Below are 21,308 nucleotides of genomic sequence, written 5' to 3'. Positions count from 1 at the left end.
ATGTGTCAAAGAGAGGCGTCTGCCTTCGGACAGGCTCACAAAGCTGCACGAGTGGTTTGCAAATGAAATAAAAGAGTGACAAAGCAGAGAGAAGGCGGGGTCTGTGGGGATAAATATAGAAAGAGGAACTGACATTTTCAAAAAAGCCTGTCCTCCTCATGCCCACAAGTTTCACTGATGCGTGGATGTCAAGATCACAGTGCACATTCTCCCACGCAGCTTACTGTACACTAACAGTCGGCTGCTTTATATTTCCTTTCTCAGTTGTGGTGCAGACAAAAGAATGGGCTTGCTGCAACCCTGTGAGGAGTGTCATGCACAGCTCTGCTGCTAGGACTGCATGGTTAGAAAAGTCAGCATCATCACAATGTCCTCAAGTCACTAAATGGGTGGCAATGATTAGAAATCTTTTGCTATGCTACTTCCCAAAGACCAAAAGGTGTTCAGATAAAATAATAGAAACATGCCAACTTCTACAGCACAGAATTTCAAATCTGTCTCCAAAAACTAGTTATTGATAACAGCACATAGCTATGGAGTCTCAAAGGAAGTCCATCTTATGACAGCAGTCTTTTCTTTTTTTTGTGCAGTTATTTTTGTTTGTGCTGAAGTTATTTTTCTATGGAGTCACCCCCGTAGATTCCTCCCCAGTGATGGGAAAGCCTGCGCTAGTTCCTCTTTTTGCAGCTGTTGTAGTGCATCCTGTGTGAAGCAGGTACACCCAAGCCCTCCAACTCTGTGCGTGACCCGGCGCCATGCCTTATCTGCACATCTCAGTGACCTGCTACTACGTTAATTTGAGCTGTTGAGCTGGAGCTGCCGGTGCTTTTACTGCTGCCTGCACAAACACAGACACGAGGGAAGAGTCAACAGGTGGAAGCTCAGGCTGAGTGTGTTCAAACATGCGGACCAGGCCGCAGAAATGATCAACACGGCCTCCTCCCAGCTTGGCAGAGGGGTAACCTTCTGATCGGGGAATTTACTCAAAGCCGGGCCGGTCCATGTAATTGCTACCCACAGTGACAAACAACTCCATTCATCCTGAGCGTCCGTTTTCAGTTTACTCTCCCCTCCTCTGCTGCAAGCCCCTGCTGGCCATTCTGCTTGGTGCCACGCTGCATTAGTGACCCGTCAACAGAGACTCTCCTGACGCCTCGTCAGCTGCCATTCAGATGTAGTTCCTTTATGCAAATGTCATGTGCCATAACTCGTCTGCATTTGCTTGTTTCTCTGAAAGTGCAGGTATGTGTACGAGTGTACATGTTCGAGAGAAAGAGACCGAGAATTTCCATACAGAAGAGGAGAAACTGGGTGTAAATGAATAGGAGACTTGCAGAGAGAAGATGGCTCTCATTTGTGGTCATTTGATGCAATTAGTGTCAGCCCAAGGCTTCAGTCTATGACAGTTATAAAACACGGGTGGTGTGCCACTACGGAGTTTAGAAACACTTTTTTTAATTTAAGTTTTAAAAAAAAAAAAGTTTAAAACATAAATGAAAATAAACCAAGTAAAAATGATTCTTTATTACATCTGTGCTTAGTCTGCAGAACACATAAACAGCACTGAAGGTTACCGTCTGCATACACGGCATATCTCTGAAATAAGTCTGGAAAACTCGAACAAGAAGCAATCTGTTTCTTGATTTTGTTCCTTCACTTTCATATCTGAGTCCAATCTCTCACCTTCATGAACCTTAATGCTGCCAATATTTCCTATGAATACACCCTTGACAGATGGGTTCCCAGCTGCAACAGAACTCAGCATTTTCTTTTTTGCTTCTCGTGGTGTTGAGTGTTATTTCCTATATAGTGTTTTGCATTCAAATCTGGGGCATCTGCCTGAAAATAGCCTGAGAGAAACAGCCCAGGTGAACTGGATATCTGCGTCTATGAACTGAATTATGTATAATATTGATTGCATTTTTTAAAGAAAGACAGCAGAAAGGTTTTTAATTCCTTTCTTTTTTTTTTAATGAAGTGAATGCTATAAAAGTAAATGCTTAACTAAAAGGCAGAAAACCTTGAAAATTCAAGGAATTTTTTTCCTCGTTGCACCGTGATCAATATGACAATATGAGCTTAGGAATCTCTTTGAAAGACACCGTCAGCCAATGCATCCAGACATATAACCTGTAACTGCATTAAAAAAGGAGTAAGCAGCGGGTCAGATCTGCATGGGAACATCACCAAGTTCTTTGGACACAAGATGGACACAAAGACAGTGGACATATGATCGGATGAGTTCATATTTCAGCTGCTTTTGGAGACAAACAGATGATCTCAGCTTATCTGTGCCAAAGATAAGAGGCTGTTGTCAGTGAAAAGTCCAAACGGCAGCCTGCGTGATGGTATGAGCTGATGTGATGTTATCAGAGTCTATGATATGGATGACTTGCATGAATGTCATTAAGCCAGAGGTGAAGATTTTTCATTTAGGAGAGAACTATGCTGCTATTTTTTCTATGTAAGTGGATATTTCAGCAGCAAAAAGACCTCATTCTGCATTCTCACAGAAGTGTAGACTGATGGGCACGCACACGGTTAACAGGGCTTGTATTTAGACATTTGTTTGAAACACTTGTGGATTTAAGTAGAAATTTAAATAAAAAACCCACGCCTGCATTTGGGACAATGGATGTACAATTAATCTCATGAGATCTGAAAGAAACCAAACATCATCGAGCTGACTTTTCTAATCTTTACAGCAGCAAGTCACAACAGGAACAAGCTTTAGAGAATCAGCTCTATTGTACTGAAAACACAAGATCCAGACAAGTGTCAGTGCATGTACACAGCTTAGGAACAGAGCTCCAACCAAGGTAACACTGTGTACTAAATAATTGGCCAACGATTAAATTGATTGTAAAGAGTTTCATCAATGACATTGTATTTTTAATCGATTAACCTCATGCATCTTTAGAATAGTTGTTGAAATTGTTCGGGAGCAAGCATCTTCGAGTGTTACAACTGAATGAATCCCATTTAACTGCCACAACGGTTGTTCATCTTGTAACCAAGACCTTGATAAGGAAACACACTGTTTCTCTACTTTTACTGGATTTTAATATAGTCTATAAATTCTAACTTTCAGTATAAAATTATTAGTGATTAATCAAAAAAAAATCGGTCGTGAATTCCTAATGATTGATTAACAGTTTAATCAAATCCTCACACCGACTGTACAGTTTCTTTACAACATGCTAAAAGCAGCAAATCTGCTGTGACTGGAGATTATTTTCTGTTACGCATCTGATTTCTCTATTAACTTGATGGAAAACCCCAGTAAGCCTGTAACTAAAATTTGGCCCAATCTACTGCAAACCAACTGACCCACTTTGAACTGGCAGACATGCAGAAATGTGTCATCGGCTGCTCTCATTGTTTCTGGGGGCTGCAGTCTAATCTGGCCACCGGGGAAGGCCACACTCAACCACTGTGACTGCTTCCAGGGTATCATACCAAGTCCGTCTCACTGCAAACACACACAGCCTCTGACTGCAATATAATCATAACTCCACTGACACACACGCACACCAAAGATGAAGAGTTCTCATTTTTTTCTCCACTGACCACCCAAACTGTTCACGTTTCTCTTGAGGGTAATCGAACCCATAGATCACGTCGGACCCACGTTGAGGGAATTAGAGGCGCACTTTTCCAGCTGTCATCACCTCAATACGATCTAGTTTAGGAGAAATCTGACTCCGAAAGCCAACTAGCTCTCCCTCATCCACTATCATCCCACTCATCCTCTCTGAGCTGCCTGTGAGTGATTATTTGAACACAAAGTTGAGACAACGATCTCCTTAAAATAGAAACGCTGTCTGAAAAGTAGCAGAAGACAGACCCAAAAGTGAATGAGAGAAAAAAAAGAAAAGAAAGACCGCAAGAAGAACACATTTGTAGAGAGGAACTGAGACACCGTATTGATGTAGGATAGATGGCTGGATATATTGATTTCCTGTTAGCACTCCCTTGGTTATGTGTGGCTGATTTGTCATCCAATACAGGTTGAAGCACAGTCTCTGAACACACTCTAAGCCAAGCTTCACTGCCTTCCATGTATTGATACACACTTTAGATCGTTACATGGTACCGGTGGGAATGTTTCAGCATTGGACATGTTTACTGTAAAAGCTTTCTGTCCTGTCACGTTACTAGATAGTGTAGCAGCCTCTCCTTTCAGGTGCATGATGTGAACTGTGTCTCTAAATATCACATAAAGACACATATAAGCCAGGACAGAGGGTAAAGCTCTGCATATGAGTTTGGATTTGATTAAATCTCTGTTTTAAAATAGTTTAAAAGAGCAGAAAGAAAAGCTCACACGTTAATAAAAGACTAACTGCAATTTAGCTTCATACGCCATGGCCTTACAAAAACAAAAAATAAGACTGTTACAAAATGTTGGATACACCTGGGCAAAATGTTTGCTGTCATGTTAAGGACCCTAAAGATAATTTGGCTCCCAGGGCATGAAGTCAAAGATGACATATCTCCAATATAACATGAGTAAAATCTTTTAAAATCAGATTTTTAAAAAAACTTGTTTTGAGAGTGTTTTCCAATCATTTTGACCGGAAAGGAGCTCAAGTTCTGGTAAATATTTGCATGCATAGTACTACTGAGGTCATTCAGACTTCTACTGACATTTAGTTTGGGGGACAGTGGGGAGTCATAGTACTGCTTTAATCTTGCACCTCCCAAGGGAATCAACTTGTTCTGATGTATGAAGACACCTTTAACTTCAGCTTTCTACATATGCTGTGATGTCTGCTTCTACCAAAACACTATCTAAATTTCACCAGTTCCACAGTGTTTGTTGTCTAAATGAGTCAGACTTCTGCAGATTTCTTTCTTTAGTCTTTTAAACTTCATTTTGCTCAACAGCCTCTTAATTACGCTCATGGCTGCTGATTGTTCCAAACGGATTTTAAGAGTTGTAGTAGTGTTAATATTGTCATTGACAAGAGTCATTTAATGATGATGAACAAGTCACAATCCAAAAAGCTCACCAGGTCTGAGACATTATAAAGGTAATCTCTGAGTTGGCCAAACTGTTTTGTTTTACACCAAGGAGCTGAACACGCCATCTAAAATCAATTCCTTTTTATTAAAATATTGGGTGCAGTGTTTTTAGTCTCAATTCTAAGCATTTTCATCTTCTACTTAACAAGAAAATCTAGCAAAAATATTTTTTGAGAACAGGTTTCCACCTCCTTCAAGCCGTAAACATTGTCATGAAACACACTAACTTTACTGGACACCATTTGCTATGTGTCTGAAGCTTTTCCCAGGCATTTGATTAAATTATACTGGTTGCTCTTCCAGTTTTTACATTTGCGTAAAACTGGGTGGTAAGTCAAGTGACGCATCATAACATGTGCCATGGTTATGTAAAGAATGAGCCAAGTTAGCCCACCATAGCTGCCCGTGTCTCTCTGTTACTGTGATTACAGCGGCTCATACTTGTCATGTTGAAAGTGAAATATATGCGTTACTCATGTGCTTCGACGAAATTCTACAGAAAAAGCGTCAGAGCGATAATTCACAAAAGACTCAACATGTTCAGATTTATGGAAAGCAGTACACATTAAATGGGGTTACCTGCACAGAAAATATTGGAACTGTACCTGCAGATAAAATGTAGATATTTTCAAGGGAACGCATCAGTATTTTTGGACAATTTGAGAAACCACAAGTTAAGATGAAGGCAGATGCTTGCTGTACATGACAGATGGGTATAGAGACACAAGACTAAAATAGCAACCAATCCCTTCAGGGTGTCATGAACTGGGCCTTGACATGGGTGGCGGTGCGGCAGTAGAGGGTAAAGCTGTGAAGCAGCACAAATGACAGCAGTGAGAAATAAAGCAAGTGGGTTAGCTTACATTTTCTTGAGGATACCTGGATAAAATGCCTAAATAGATGCAAAGGCACTACTATTATCAGTCTGCATAGCTACATACAAAGACTGGGAATGACAGAATTCCCCCTGCATTCAGTCACATTTCAAGCTCTCCTGTTAACACATTAAAAATATTTGTTTTAAAAATATGAGGCGGATTATTTGTGCTAAATTTGGTCATCTGTGTTGACTTCAGCAAACCTCTTTTGACAACCTTCATTTTTCAAACTACTTCACAGACAGATATGAAAACGAATAAGTGTTAAAATAGTTCTCTAAACAAAAACCAACTTGTTTCACAATATATCCAGGCAGTGTAACATCAGTTTGGGTCTCATATAAAATATGTTACCAAACATGTGTTCATTTATTTCTGGGTATTTTGTGCAAATACAATAATCAAGACTGAAACACCTTTTTATTAATTCCAGGGAAATTTTTCAGTTTTTAATGGTAGGAAGAAATTGCAATAGCTTTAAAACCTTCTGACCATTGAAGATTAGCTGACTGCACTATGTCCAAGGAGTGCATCTCTTGGATGGCTCTTTTATCTATAATATAGCTGGTTTTTGTGTATTGCAAATTAATGGCAACAGAAGCAACACTGGCATTTGTATATGTATAAATGTTTTAAAATAGAAGACCATTGGAACGGGTTAATAAAACTAGAGAAAAATATGTCGATTGGTCTCTAAATGTTGCTTTTATAGCATGTTCCAACCCAGCAGTCAGTGCACTCTTACTATGCTTTCACTATGCATGAAGGATAAAACGTGCTTACATTTCTTACCTAGAAAGTTTACTGGCAAAGAAAACACTCATGGTTGAGTGTGGTTAACATGCTTTTCTCATCTGAGATTTTTGTGGTCAGCATCTTCTGATTCAACCTACTTCAGTCATCTGTTCTTGAAGAGAAAACACAAAGCTTTTTACTAAATGCACAGGAAAGTATGGTTATTACGCTATTTAAATAAAGCCCCATGTCATTACTGAAAAACTAATCAGATTAGGTCTTTCAGTAAAGGGAACAAATGAAATACGATCAAAAGAAGCAAACAAATAGATAAAAAAGGTACAGAAAGGCAAATCATAGTATGAATTTCCTGTTCGGGACTGTGTGGTATTTTCCACTCTTCTCTTGCCATTTGCCTAGTTTTCTGTGCTCAACAACATCTTCCAAGCAAGAAAACTACGCACTGAAAATTGTTTTGATGTTTTGATGAAGATTTGTGGTGCAATACCGTTCTTCCATGAATAAGCACTCAGCATTTGCTGCCTAACGCCTGTGTGCCTGCCCAGTAGCTCCAACAAAAACATTCCCCCAACATTACTAAGCAGGGAAACTGACACGACGTCATGAGCTAAGCACCTCCACGATGACTGTGAAGGAAAAACAACACAGCAAAATGTTTCCTATTCTGTACCAGAAGAGATTGTTGGTAGAGGCCGACTTTTCAGACAGCAATGGAGAAGTCTGCCACTGCTAAACTGCACGTAAAGAGGTGGAAAAAATTAAACACCTACAGCAGGTCAGCTACTATGACCAAACCTAATTCACAACAGATGGACTGACAATAGGATTTTGCCAGAAAGATAAACTCATTTAGGGACCATACAAAAAGCTGATGAGGAAGTCATAAGCCTGAGCCCACAAAATTTAAACAAATGGCAAGATGTGCCCTCCAGTAAATAGCTAAACTGAGAGTGAAAATCTAATTTAAAGTCAGCGAAAATCTAATCTGGTGTCTCGCAAGCAGGGTAACTTTCATTACAGATACTAAAAAAAAAAAGAAAAAAAACCACACACCAAAAAAAAAAAAAAAAGACTAAAATACCCAAATTGTGCACATTATTTAAAATGATACAAACAAATGGGGGGGAAAAAAAAAGTGAAAGTAGTCAAAAACAAGCTCCAAGTTAAGCGCTATATGCTTACTACAACACACTTACTGTTTATTCAGTACAAACACAAAGATACTCAAACCACACCAACCTATTTACCATTCAAACTCACAGGATTTGAGCCTTGGCAGACGTTGTCTTGCCAGCCCCCAGTTTTCATTTGGCTCATTGTGGTCTGGCAAGTCTCTGCGGTGTTTGGTAAGTAGACTATGCAAAGTATGATTAATATCTCAACTTCAGTCTGACATGAGCATAAACTTTTCTTCTGTCCCCAAAATAATTACCATAATTATAGAATTATCACAAGATACATATAACAAATTTTACTAGAATTTTGTCACTAACAGTCTTTGCTAAACAACTGATTCAATGCAAACCAACTTTAAATGCTCACAAGGATGTCAATGATTCATGCAAAGAAATTACTCATTAATATGCAATTAACCTGCAGATGGAAACTCTTTGTTCTGGTCAAAGCAGACTTTATAGATGAGTTTCTTTGTTGCTAAAGCCAAGGCATGCTTCTTTCTTCATGTTCACTGTAATGTTTCATGCTTAAAAAAAGAAAACTTCAAAATATTTCTAACTTCACCATGACAGCTCCTTTTCTGCATCTTTTGTAGTCCAATGTATGTGCATCTCCTTAAACCACTTCCTGTCATTATGTTGTCTTGTACATGAAGCCATATGGTCTCTTGTAGGGACTAAAGATGGTCATAGATACAGTTAGTAGAGCTTAAAACAGTTGAAAACTTCCTCCATATTTACAAAGAAACAAATATTTTGTCTCCGCAGTGTGCATTTATGCTGTTTTGACTGATTGTTCAAGCTGCACAATGCATCATAATCTTAACTTATTCTTAATATCAGAATGTCCAATATCAGTATAACGTTCGACTACTTAGACTGTAATAATTAGTAGCTTATGGGTGTTTTTCACAGAAAGCATTCTGACTTAAAACAGTAAAGCAAGTGCAGCCATGTTCATGTGGGCTGCATTCCTGTTAAAGGAAGTTAAGCTTTGCTCATGTTCTACATTTAACAAATACGCACAGTTGTTACAAAGCAACCGAAATACATCAGAGTTTAACGCCTGAGTGCAAGTCCAAATTTTACTGCTGTATTCACAAATAATACTCTGTATTGTTTTCCTAATAGCATGCACTTGTGTAGTGTAGTGTAGTGTTGGACCACTAACTTGAATATAATTTTTTTTAGACTTTATTTCAGACAGCTTGTTTAATAATTAATCACTTAAACGGTTATTAAAGCATTTTTCTGCATTATGACAAATTGCAGACATATTTGTTAGTTATTACTGCTTTGATAGACGATTTGCATGTTTCATTCCAAAGCAAAGATGCCAACTTATTAAGGAGGTAAGTTGGATTCAACCTTTACAAGACCTTTGCTGTCAGTCCAATAGGCTACAGTGGCTGTTTGAGCAAACACTTAAAAGTACCATGCTGCCATCCTTACAGCCGCTCTCCAGCTTGATGAAGATTAATAAACATTACACAGAGCATGAATGACATCAACACATCAATAAAAATCAATGACTTATAGACTGTCCTGACTTTTAAGAGATAATATCTCAGTCCAGGCTTTTGTTTGTTTTGTTTTTTTTTTTTTACTTTTTGATGATAATCAGTTAAAAGTATTGAAGACTTGGCAAATAAGAGACAGACTACGACGTAATCTCCTGTTCACCATGAAAAACTGCAATGAAGATAATCTAATAACACTGTGGTTACACAGAAAAGCAATAAGCAGTGCATTACAAGGATTGATGGGATGAAACACTGATTTTATTTACAAACTAACCTGCAGCTTCTAAGATTTGCACAAGCATTTTGCGAGCAAGAAAATAAAGACGGTGCTCAAATAAAAAGTCAATTTAACAACAAGTGACCTTATGTTTTTGTGACACTGATAACAACATGACTAACTATGCAGAAAAAAAACATGACAAATAAGAGAAAGACTGTGGCTGACTAAGCCAACAGGGACAATTCAGTCTCATAAGACCAGAGACCGTCTGTGTCAAACTGACTTTTCCACTCGAAACAAAACAAAAACACTATTAATAAATACATGGTTACATAAATAACCATAGACTGTAGTTCAATAATTAAACTCTAGATTTACAATTTTGTAACACTAATGACCATAAAAGCCAGATTTTAAATCATGCACTCACACCCCTGAAACAACGTCTGTGTTTGTATCTCACGCTTCTTTGCTCAGAGAAAAATTGATTTCTCTATTGTACACCCGCCAGACCTCCCCTTCCCTCTTTCCCCCTCATTCCCTCCCTCCACAGCTCTCACCGGGGTTTCTCTTCATCTCCCTCTTCTGTGTAATTTGGGCACTCCCGCTGTAATGGACACCCTACTTAGGGGCAGTGAGTGGAAATCCAGTCCTGCCGCTCCAGCTAGTGTACTCGCACAGAATCCCAATGAACCTCACACAGCTACCCACATGCTGCCACATTATGAAGCCTCTCTGGAGACAGAAAGAAAAAAAAAAAAAGTGACTTCGAGTCCTGTAGAACGGGGGAGATAAAGCCGTTGGGAGAGCTGAGCCCTCTGTTTCTTACACGGAAAATATGCGACCAGCTATGCACTGCCTGGTGTCCCAAAGGGTTTGGGTGTCAGAGTGAAATATGGCATCCTGGTCTGAGCCAGAGGCCACTTCCCTGGCCCTGAAATCTGTCAATCAGCTGACACTGGGGCAAGAGCAGGGTTCTCAGAGGACAGAGGCAGCGCCATTAAGCATATTAGAGTTGCAGGGTGTTGATGAAAAATCAAAGTCTGCAGTGACTAAGCTGGGGTTGCTCACTAGCACTCTGCTGACAGTGCAAAGCTGGGAAAAAGGAGGAGGTGCCCGACTACCTGGATGCGAACACTGGGACTGCTGACTGAGGTTGTGGAGGACAACAGGATTACATAATAAAAACCTCTGTAACTCCTCAGACTGTGGAGGAGTTTCCTCCCGCGTGATCTGCCTTTCCACCGCTACATATCCCCCAACGTCTTCTGCAGGCTTCTCCCTTTTGTTATTACTGCAAATCCTTAATTATGGCATGATTCCTAACACCATGTTAATTTCATTTAATTGAATTTTACTGTCATTCACCTCTAGCTGTGTAAAAAAAAAAAAACAACTAACACTCTGAACCTGAAGTGTAAAATGGAAATGGAACTATTTACCTTCTTTCTCCATTTCCTCAGCTTTACTCGCTACCCTCCCCACCTCATCCATCTTTACTCCCCCAAACACTGATGAAAACCTTGGCCTCAACATCCAGCTGCAGAGGACAAACATGCAGCCCAGTGATGAGCGGTGCACTCTCTTTTTTTTCCATCATCTGTTTATTTTCTCAATTACGCTGGGTGAGTCTGTGTCAGCAGCTCTGGGGTTTTGCTCTGGCACGAGGCAGAGACGGGAGGATCCTCTCCTGGGGTGCAGAAGTTTCTAGAGGAGGCATGGTGCCGACACTATATATGTATACACCTATGACACTGAAACATACATGCATCTGTGATAAGTGTCAGACAGGAAGTGCCATGTGTAAAATAACAACTACCTTAAAACTTCCCTTGCAGAAGAACTCATGCCGAGCCGTCCTGCCACCTGGTAAACCCGTTTTTTAATTTTAAATCAACCTTGACAGTGGGACAATTTTGGCATGAGACTACAATATAAAGGCATTGTGAGGACATTTCACTTGCCGTCATGCCTTTTGTTTGATTCTGAGGCTGGTCGATGAACTTTTCCACTCAAAGGATTATAAAGCTTTTCAGACATGAACTCAAAAAAGGCCAATGTGGTTTCGTCTTTGGACCAAGACTCAGGAAAACATAATGTTATGTAACACTGAAACCAGGACTACAAAACAAATGTAACCAGTTTTTTTGGGGTTTTTTTGGTTTTTTATTCAAGTGCCAGTCCGAGTCTAATGATAGAGCATGTGCAACAAAATCCACTCTGCTCTGGTTTTACATTTTAACTTTGCCATTTTATGTTTCTTTTACCTACATATACATATCATTTTAGAAGTAAGCAGTCAATGTAGCATGCAAAACAAACTGGAAACAATGACAACATTGTCCCTGTCCATTATTAATAGGCAAAATTGTCTGTTTTAAGAGGCTGGAGCGGTCAAAGTGGAATAAGTCTAGTGACTTTTTTTTTTTTGTGCTAGTTTTTCACTTTCACTGTCATTCATTTGAATAGGATGACTGGGTGAAGCCACCAAAACAGCTTGGTTACTGTAGATTAACAAAAAGGTAATGTTTTTTTTTTTTGTTTTTTTTTTAATGAAAACCTTTTTCAAAGCCTGTAAATTACTGAGAAAGAATCGGTGAAGACAGAGCTGAGGGTTTATGAGGCATTTGAGGATTTAAAAAAAGAAAATGTATCTAGGGTTGACAAAAAACTTAAACTACAAAAAAAATCTGTTCTTGCAACAGGACTGGGATGTTTTCAAGTCAGGATGTAACTGACAAATCAGTCATACTGGTTTGCTTCCACTTAATCTGGTGGAAAAACCAAAAGTGAGCCTAACTATAAAGCACTGGTGCCTATAACACCTCACTGAGCATTAAAACAGCGTTTTGGGTGTTCCATTTGCCTTTGTTTTCCTCTTTAATTTGAAGGGTTTTGATGTCCATGTGAACCTACAAAGTTTCACCAACCGCAGGTTTAATGTAACTAAAACAGTTGTTGAACTTTGTTCACATTTAAGTGAAAACTTAAACTATTCTATATTTACTGCATGCCAGTATTACGTTTCAATTTCTTTTCAAGACAGCAAATGTCTGTCCACCTGTTCTAAGATGAAACTTGTGATTATAAGACAATATTCAATGCAATGAATGTGCAACTCAGGTACATTTCAAGGCAACACGTGTTATTTCTTATCATGCTGTAAGTAGACAATGTTTGTTCTGTTTGGTAAATTAATATGATACATGACTAACAGATTATTGAAATTTCTCCCCAATATTTTCTGGTCAATCAACTAATCATGATACCTCTTGAATAAAGATATGAAAAAAAGAGGTTTAAAAAGAAGGGAGCAACTGGAAATGATGAACTGACCACTGACTTTTTCTCTCTCTCTCTCCCAGCCATGCCTACAGTTTTCAAAGCCTTTTTCTGGACAACAAAATCTGACAAACTGCAGCAAGAATGGGACATTCACACATATTTGTTGAATTTAATTTTCCATGTGCAAACTGTGAGAACCATTCCCCAGCAACACAGACTGTGTGAACTGGTGCGCTGCGCAAAGTTTGAAACATCTCTGATTAATTCAAGCTGTTTCAATACAAACCAATCAAACATGATATTTTTTTCCTTTTTTTTATTTTTTTTTTATTATATCATCTTGTGCTTTGGCACATATAAAAATCCTGCAAAGAGATACAGTATGCTTTTCAGTGTTAAATGGGAATATGACAGGCACTTGATTTTGGTTCAAGTACAGTGGCAGCCTGTCTTGTGTCTGCTCGAGCCTCTGCAGGAAAGCTGTCTGTAGGAATGCTCCTGCAAATATTGACCTTCAATTAGGTGAAACAGACGCCCTCGCTGAGGGGCTGCCATATGGAGGCATCAGCAAAAAACATAGCACAAATAAACAGTTACAGTATATACACCCTGTAAACATATAAAATGTACATCATCATGTATAAAATACATCTTCCTTCCTTCAATGAAAAGGTAGGCGAATGCAAAACCTGGAGCCTTCTAACCTCACTCAGGATGTCATGACAACAAAAATAAGTTATTGTGCACTAACTTAACACTCAATGTTGAGTTTTGTTCTCTTTAACAGGGTTGAGGAGAAAGTGACCTTCCCAACTGATGGCAGTCAACGACACTCCTGCATAATTAACAACATATGAAAAAAGGTGTTCTTACGATGACCTTATCTGACAATGTTAGAGTAGGCTTGCCTACTCACAAAAACACATGCACTTCAGTAACCCACAGTATATATGTAAACCTCTTTTTATAGACTAGGCATGCCATATTATTCAATGGCAGCAGTGATGCATTGGCTCTTACTGCAGTGTGTGGTCCAAAGCATGAAAAGGAGCTTGCCCCAGAACTCCCTGCAAGCCAGCACACTTCATAGCATGAAGGCACCGCAGGTGAGAGAGCGTTCCTCAAGGCTGAACATGGCGCACAGCAGACTGACAGCACCGTGAGACGGATAAAACATCTGGATGCAGCTGAAGGCTGCTCCACAGATTTCTTGAGGCTTTTTGAAGAGTACAGCTAAAGAAGGGGGTCTGCGGGTGAGTTCAGCCTCTCCGCTTCAGTGACAGCAGCACGACAGGGGAGGATTGTGGCAGAGCGTCGCCTGCTGCCTTGATTTGCTCGGCAGATCCATGGAGGAGGGAGGGGGGGGGAGGGAGGAGGAAGGAGGACCCCCCTCCCACCTTTTCCTCCTCCCAAAAGCTGTCTTCCCCTCCCACAGAGCAGAAATCCACTCCAATCCTCACTTACAGTTACTGCAGGGATGCCTTACATGCTGAGACAAAACCCACACGAGCAAAGGAATTGGCTCTTAAAAGTAGGCAGAAAAAAGTGAAAGGAGCATATAATTAGGAAAGTTAGGCAGAATTCTGTGATGCCTATTCCGAAACTTATACAAACACACCATCATGCAACTAGGTGTGGTCAGAGGTGTGTTGTGGGAACTGGGGGGGGGGCTGCAGAGGAGGCAGTGATATCTCATACGGAAAAATAATATCTTGACTGCATCATCAATCAATACGAGCACAAAGCATGTAATCTTTCAACGCAAACCGCAGCCTCACTGGTATCTTATGTGGATGATCTCCAAAAACTGGGATTGAATTATTTTATTCAAATGCAAAAATCCACAAACTGGAACACAACAACACTGTGTTCCTTTTCATTTTTACCCTTTTTTTTTTTTTTTTTTAACGTTATCAGTCTCTCGCAGTGTTACACAAGTCTCACCAGTGATATCGTGACCCAGCCCTTTCTAGACATACCTGCGGTGTACAGTACAGAAGCTTACAATCACACCACAACAATAACTATTGCACAACACTGGGCAATGTGGAAGATGAACACATGCCAAAAAAATGCCCTTAATGTTAATATAAGGGGGAAAAAAAAACCCCCCAGAGTTTATAAGATACCCAGATATGAACTATGCACAATATAAATCTGGTAAAAATGACACAATGTATGGCGTGGTACAAAGTTGGTGGAGGGAGGATTGCCATTGCAAATAGCAAACCCGCTAACATTCCTCTTGCCTACTGACTGTGCAGGAGCAGGTAATGATTAACTCTTAAGAAGGTAGTGTTGGAATGAGTAATCCCCTTTTTTGTGCTCTCTTCCTGCAGAACCTGTGCTGCCTGCCCCATTGTACATATACATCATCATCATCTGCATGTATTATTACATAACTCGGGCAAACACACACATGGGAGAGGACAGAGCAGCCGCACTATGGTCCCTGGCAAATGTAAGGAAACTTTATCTCAAGTTGAAGAGTCAGCCAAAACACTGTCCAGAGCAAGATGCCACACACCGATAGAAAATTAAACACCCAAACACACACACTGACCCAGTTGATTTAAATGCAGAACTCCAGACAAAAGCACAAAACCAAATAACAAAGAACGTGTCTCAATAAAAGATCGATTCAAAGTATAGCAGAATGTAACTGAATGGCAAGAATAAAATGATCAAACTGCTGGGGCGTTTGTTACGTTGCCAAAATGGCACTCCAGGCCTCCAATTTGCACTGTGTGTGTTTGTCTAAATGTGTGTCCAAGGTCCTGTTGCTGGTTCAATCTGGTCCCCCAGCACTACACTGGGCCTATTCTTCCATGGTGCTTCAGAGAACAGGATTAATGACCAGCAGCAGGGACATGAAGAGGTTGTGTCCACCAGCCACCAGGATTTTACAGCCTGGGTGTGTGTCACTGTTTGGTTTCTCTTACAAGAGTGCCATCTTTCTCACAATCCCTCTCTTAAAGAAAGCAAAACTTGTTCAATCATGCCAATTAATCCTGTGTGTACTCTGTTGCACCAACAGTCATGCATGAATCACAGCAGACTGCTAAGTAACAATCACTTTTCTGAATGAGTCACACCATGTTCGCAACACCTAGAAAGTTTAAAATCAAGTCATTCTTTACGGAGAAAAGAAAAGCAAATGAGCAACACATTCTTCACTCGAGTGTCATGTAGTTATCCCATGTTGTCATCTGTAGAAGTTGTGTCTGAGGGTCTGAACAAATCCACACGTCCTCCTTTCCTGCTGATTGAATCGCTTTCATTTAAACCAACAAGTCTCCACTTCCAAAAAAAAACTGAGCGAGTAAAATGGATAGGAAAGGAAAGTGTGTATTCCAGGTGAGTATGTGTGAAAGTTAAAGACGATCTTTGATCATTTGCGACAAATGACCCGTTTCTATGTGGATTGCCACACGCAAACACACACAAACACGTCTGGCTGATGTTTTCAGTAGTTGGTGTTACTGGTGACAGACTTATGCTTTGCTTATATTGTATCCAAGCAAATTCATTGTGCAAGGCTGAAGCAACAATCCTGAATGCCAAAGTTTTTTGTAATGAACTGGCACTGCTAAGCTGTTGACTGGTATAAAAACAGGTTCTATACGGATAATAGCACATTTACTTCCAGCTTTAAAACTTAGCTATTATTCTTAATGAGCCACCCCCTATCATTTTAGCTGGTTTGCGATGTCATAAAAGCATCCAAGTAAGCCTAACACGCAGCTGTTACTTGTCTTCCACGTTAAAACTAAAAATGGCCGCAACCCCCAAGAGCAGGTACTTTTCAAGGATCAAATGCTTCATTGTGTCAAACAATTTTAGACATTTTCAAGGATATGGAGAAGTGTTCTCCTCAGATGCCTGCTGAGCTGGGGCCTTTCTTCTGCCAGCACCACAAGTGGTCCTGATCCAGGCCAGAGAGCAGCACTTTGTGCTGATTCAATAAGAAATAATTGCATATTGGCTTCTCTCCATTTATCCCTTTTCACCACTATGATTTTTTTTCTTTTCTTTTGAGCTGTAAGTTACAGCAATGATCTAGAAATAGGAACCAATACTGCAGTATTACTTCTATTGGATCTTTGATTTCTAATGTATTAAAGTCAAAACTTGAATTAAGTCATTGCAAACTATTTACTGCAATTCTCTTTAACTGTTTTTAAGTTTGCTTTATGAGCAATTTGTCAATTATATATAATCCTGACATACATATCAGCCCCCCACCCTTGTTTTTCTTTGTAATCCAGTGATATAATACTGAATTTATTCTGCATCACTTGCACATGGAATAATATTTCAATAATATCCTAAACTGTAAAACAGAACCATAAAACTGCTTTTTATTTTTCAAGTATAGAAACTGGTACTGCATGATGGTACTGGGACCATCATGCAGATGTGTAGATTAACTGAAGTACTACATCCTACCAGATTTTTTAACTGCATCTTCATGACAACATGTGACCTCAGGTCTGATTTACCATGTCTGCTTGTTGTGAGCAAACTTTGTTTTGGGCTTATTTTCATAGACTGGTTTGCTTGTTTTTGTCACACAAGATGTGGCAACACTGGCAAAGTCAGTACAGCCCAGGATGGTTGTGGGTAAAACAAACAAGACATGCCGTCTGAGCATGTCTGTTTTTGAGTAATCCAAATGTTAAAACTTCAAATGCGTCTAAATGCTACACAAAATATGGGCACAAGGAACTAGCTATACATATAAATATAAAAAAAAAAATGCTGTGTGTCCTCCAGGAAACCTTGGTAAACTCAAAAATCTAAATATTGCCTCATTTAGATTAAGTTCAATCAGTTGAACGTCACTTTACATGAATCCAAGTTAGCAAATGATCCTAGTTCACCTCAAGCAAAACAAGTCAAAGCCATAATAAAACTACCAGATTCACAAAATGGGAAAATAGCTAAGACAGCAAATTTCATGTTGACCCAATATGGTCCATTTTGTCTCATCTCATCAAATCTAACAGTGTCCAAACTATGGAGATGATCTTTTCCAGCATGATGAGCATCAGCAACTCATTTCTAAGAAACTTCATTTGTTTGCATCATGATAAACTCCCAGTCATGCATGGTGAGGTTCAGACTAATCCTTACATGAAACACAGTCCCCACTCACAGCCTCCCTAACAGCCGCTGATCTAAAACACCTGACTTTAATTTCCACTTCACCTTTAAAAAGTTATTTCCAAATCTGATCAAGTTCAAGGAGCACATTTCTGCCCAAATCTAGAAACAAGTTTAAAATGTGGATGCTACCCTTAGACAGACACTTCCTGGGTTCGTTTCCATATTAAACTAGTCAAACAGCTACACAGTCAGCCATTGTTTCTGTAATATTCATTCTGCATGTCCTCACTGTGTAAAAGTTAAATCCTGCGTGGGAAGTCTCGCAGTTAAAGTAAATGTTAAAAAACCTTAAGGTGAAAGAATTTGAACAGATGCACAAACAAACCTGAGTCGGTCATCTCAACCCATCTCTCATACATCAGCTGATCAACAGAATACAAAAGCATGATGTCATCCTCTAAGCATCATGCAAGCGAAGGTGCAGCCCGTCACAAACAACTTCACAGGCTGGGTTTCTTCTACCCCCTCCCACAGTTTCCTTTAACTGCTTTTTACTGGGACCAGTGGGGTGAGTGGATGTACAGATGAGGCAGTCAGCTGTATGTGCAGCCCCCCCTCCCCTCCCCTCCCCTCCCCTCCTCGAGCTGCCAGGACTGTAGTTGGAGCGCGAAGTGCATGTTGCCGAGCTCCGCTTCATGCAACACATATTTAACCAGTTATTAAGACAACACGTAGCCGACATCCAGACAAAGTCAACTTCGAGACACAATCAGGCTGGAAAAAGCATGAGTGGGATCCGCTGTCAACTCCACGCTGCGCCACTCCTCTGTCTGACAACCGAAACCAAGTCACAAAAACATGCAGGGGACGTTCATATTTACCAGCTTGCCTACAGAATGTGAGCTGCAGCCATTTATCCCGTGGCGAAAGGGCCAGAAGTCTGCATTTCCTGGATTGAGATGCGCTTGGATGCAGGAGCTCTGCGCCCGCGCAGCTGGGGAGGGAGAGCCGCGGGGAGTCGGTGTGTTTCCCGCTGCTGCGTCAGACCGGACAGCGATGCCACATTCAACTGATCGCCACAACAAAACAACATCTCGCCCTACGTAAAAACACACTCCGCGTCCCCGCACCACCCCGCTACGGCAGGTCCGCCTGGCACCGCCCTCCTGTCAGCCTCCACCAATGGGCTGGCGCCGCTTATGAATAAACATGAGATGGCGGAGAACGCCATTGGTTGAAAGGGTCACTTCCTGGTTGATGCGATTGATAGTAATTAACTGGTAAACTCGTGTAGTGAGACAAATTGGGGCGGTCATGCACTCTGTCTGTCCCTCAATTCCTTATTAATTCCAGACTATTCAGCTTTTTTTTTTTTCATTTTGTTATCGTATCACACAGAGTTCAAAATTAATCAGACATCTGCTGACATCTGCTGACATGTGTCAGCAGTGCTGGGCTGTCGTGCATACATTTCCTAAGTTAATGAATGTCAGACTGAGAATATAGAACAGGTATCCTGGATGATTGTGTGCTGATAAGGACAGCAGGGGACTTCTGCAATGTTTTGCATCTCTGCTGATTTTGCTTCTCTGACCTCATCATACCTGAGGGAGCATGAGTGGAGTGATGCAGGTCAGGTCCAGAAAGGGTCACCAAGCTGATGCAGTCCAGACTGGGGCAAGCCTGGATGCTGTGGAGATCAAATGGACATCTAAAGGCCAGTAGACATCAGAGAGCACTGCTGGCGATAAATATCAGCACATTTAATCTTTTCACCTGGTTAAATCCTTACAGCACTGTGGTGTGTAGGTGATCCATAGAGGAATGAACCTACTTTTAGAATAATAGTATGAAGACTGGAGAACATCCATGTAACTGAATGCAAACGTGTTGTGCAGCAGTAGAAAGCCAGATGCAGAATAAAACATTTGCACGTGAACATACAGTCAGACCTGCTCTTGGGTCTCATATTTTCCAAGCTGTCGTTGCATCCGTATCCAACACTCTAACTCTTTGTTTTAGGTGTTGAGAGAGCAGCGCTGCAGCAAAGAGGAAGGGGAAGGAGAGGAAGGGAAAAGTGGGAGGGGAGGGTAGAGGTGTAGAAAAAGAGGAGAGGGTTGAAGAGCAAAGAAAGACAGTGGGAGGAAGTGAGAGATGGAGCAAGAGACAGAGGAAGGAGTGCAGGGACACACTGTGGTGTGAGCGCTCCGTGCTGCTACAATATGACTCTGACAGGCTTATGTAACCAGACTGGCCTGGCATTTGGCTCACAGCAGACGCCGGCCTCACTGACTGTTATATAACTGCATTAGCTGCTCCTCTGAGCTGAGGGTGAGCATGCGCACTGAAGAGCTACACACACACACACACACACACACACACAAACACTCTTAGACTTTCAGACTTTTCCAGCTTCGGACAAAGTGGCTGCTTCACACTGCAGGCTACATACGCTAAATGGACAAGAGTGCGAGTTCATCAGTTCATTAGAAAAAGAGCTGCTGAGTATCTTGCTGCTCCAGAGAAAACTAACAATTAATCCATAAGGTATCAGCATCTTTACTTCCCCCTCATCCAGCCACAAGTTTCCCATCATGAAAAGCCTAATTGGGGTTTAATGTTGGGTAAATGTTTCCAGTGCACATGCAGTATGCCAGCAGAGCTTAAACTCAATTAGCTCCCCTGCATGCAGAATATAATTTAATGGGCCTGGGTTCAACTCTTAAAACCCAATTACACCTCAGACAGGCATTTCCAGTCATTCCACCTAGGGGGAGGTCAGGGATGCATAATCCGTTCATACCTAAAGCATCAGCATCGGTGGCATCTGTTGTACAAGTCACACTTCATTATTGCAATAATGAACCCAGAAACAAAGCTAACATATTGAGGTAATCCATTCCTTTGATGCTTGAGAATGACTTCAGTCTTGACAAGTGAATGCAAAATGCAGATAATGCTAATATTTCTAAACTTGTGCAAAACTGGAAGTGGAAATTAAGGTCAAGGCAAACACTGCAAATGATAACAATTGTCTCAGTCAATCTGCAGTTAAAAATCCCAGGATGCCTAACCAAGCATGGCTGTACAGCTACACTAAGCACATTAAAGCCTCTGATCTCCTATTACAGCAACAAATTGCATCTGATGCTAACAGAGGAAATGAAGGTGGGATTTATGACACTGGAGCCAATGGCCGAAGACGGAAAGTGTATTAAATCTATCCTCGGAGAAAAACTGAGTTCACATTTGTACACCTGATGATAACAAGGGGAAATAAAAAGGAGATTTATGACACTTTCTATAATTTGTTTTGTGATGCTGTTGGCTGTGT

This window comes from Telmatherina bonti, assembly GCF_933228915.1.
Source record: "Telmatherina bonti genome assembly, chromosome: 5".
Taxonomy (NCBI): Eukaryota; Metazoa; Chordata; class Actinopteri; order Atheriniformes; family Telmatherinidae; genus Telmatherina; species Telmatherina bonti.
This window is presented reverse-complemented; position numbering follows the sequence as displayed.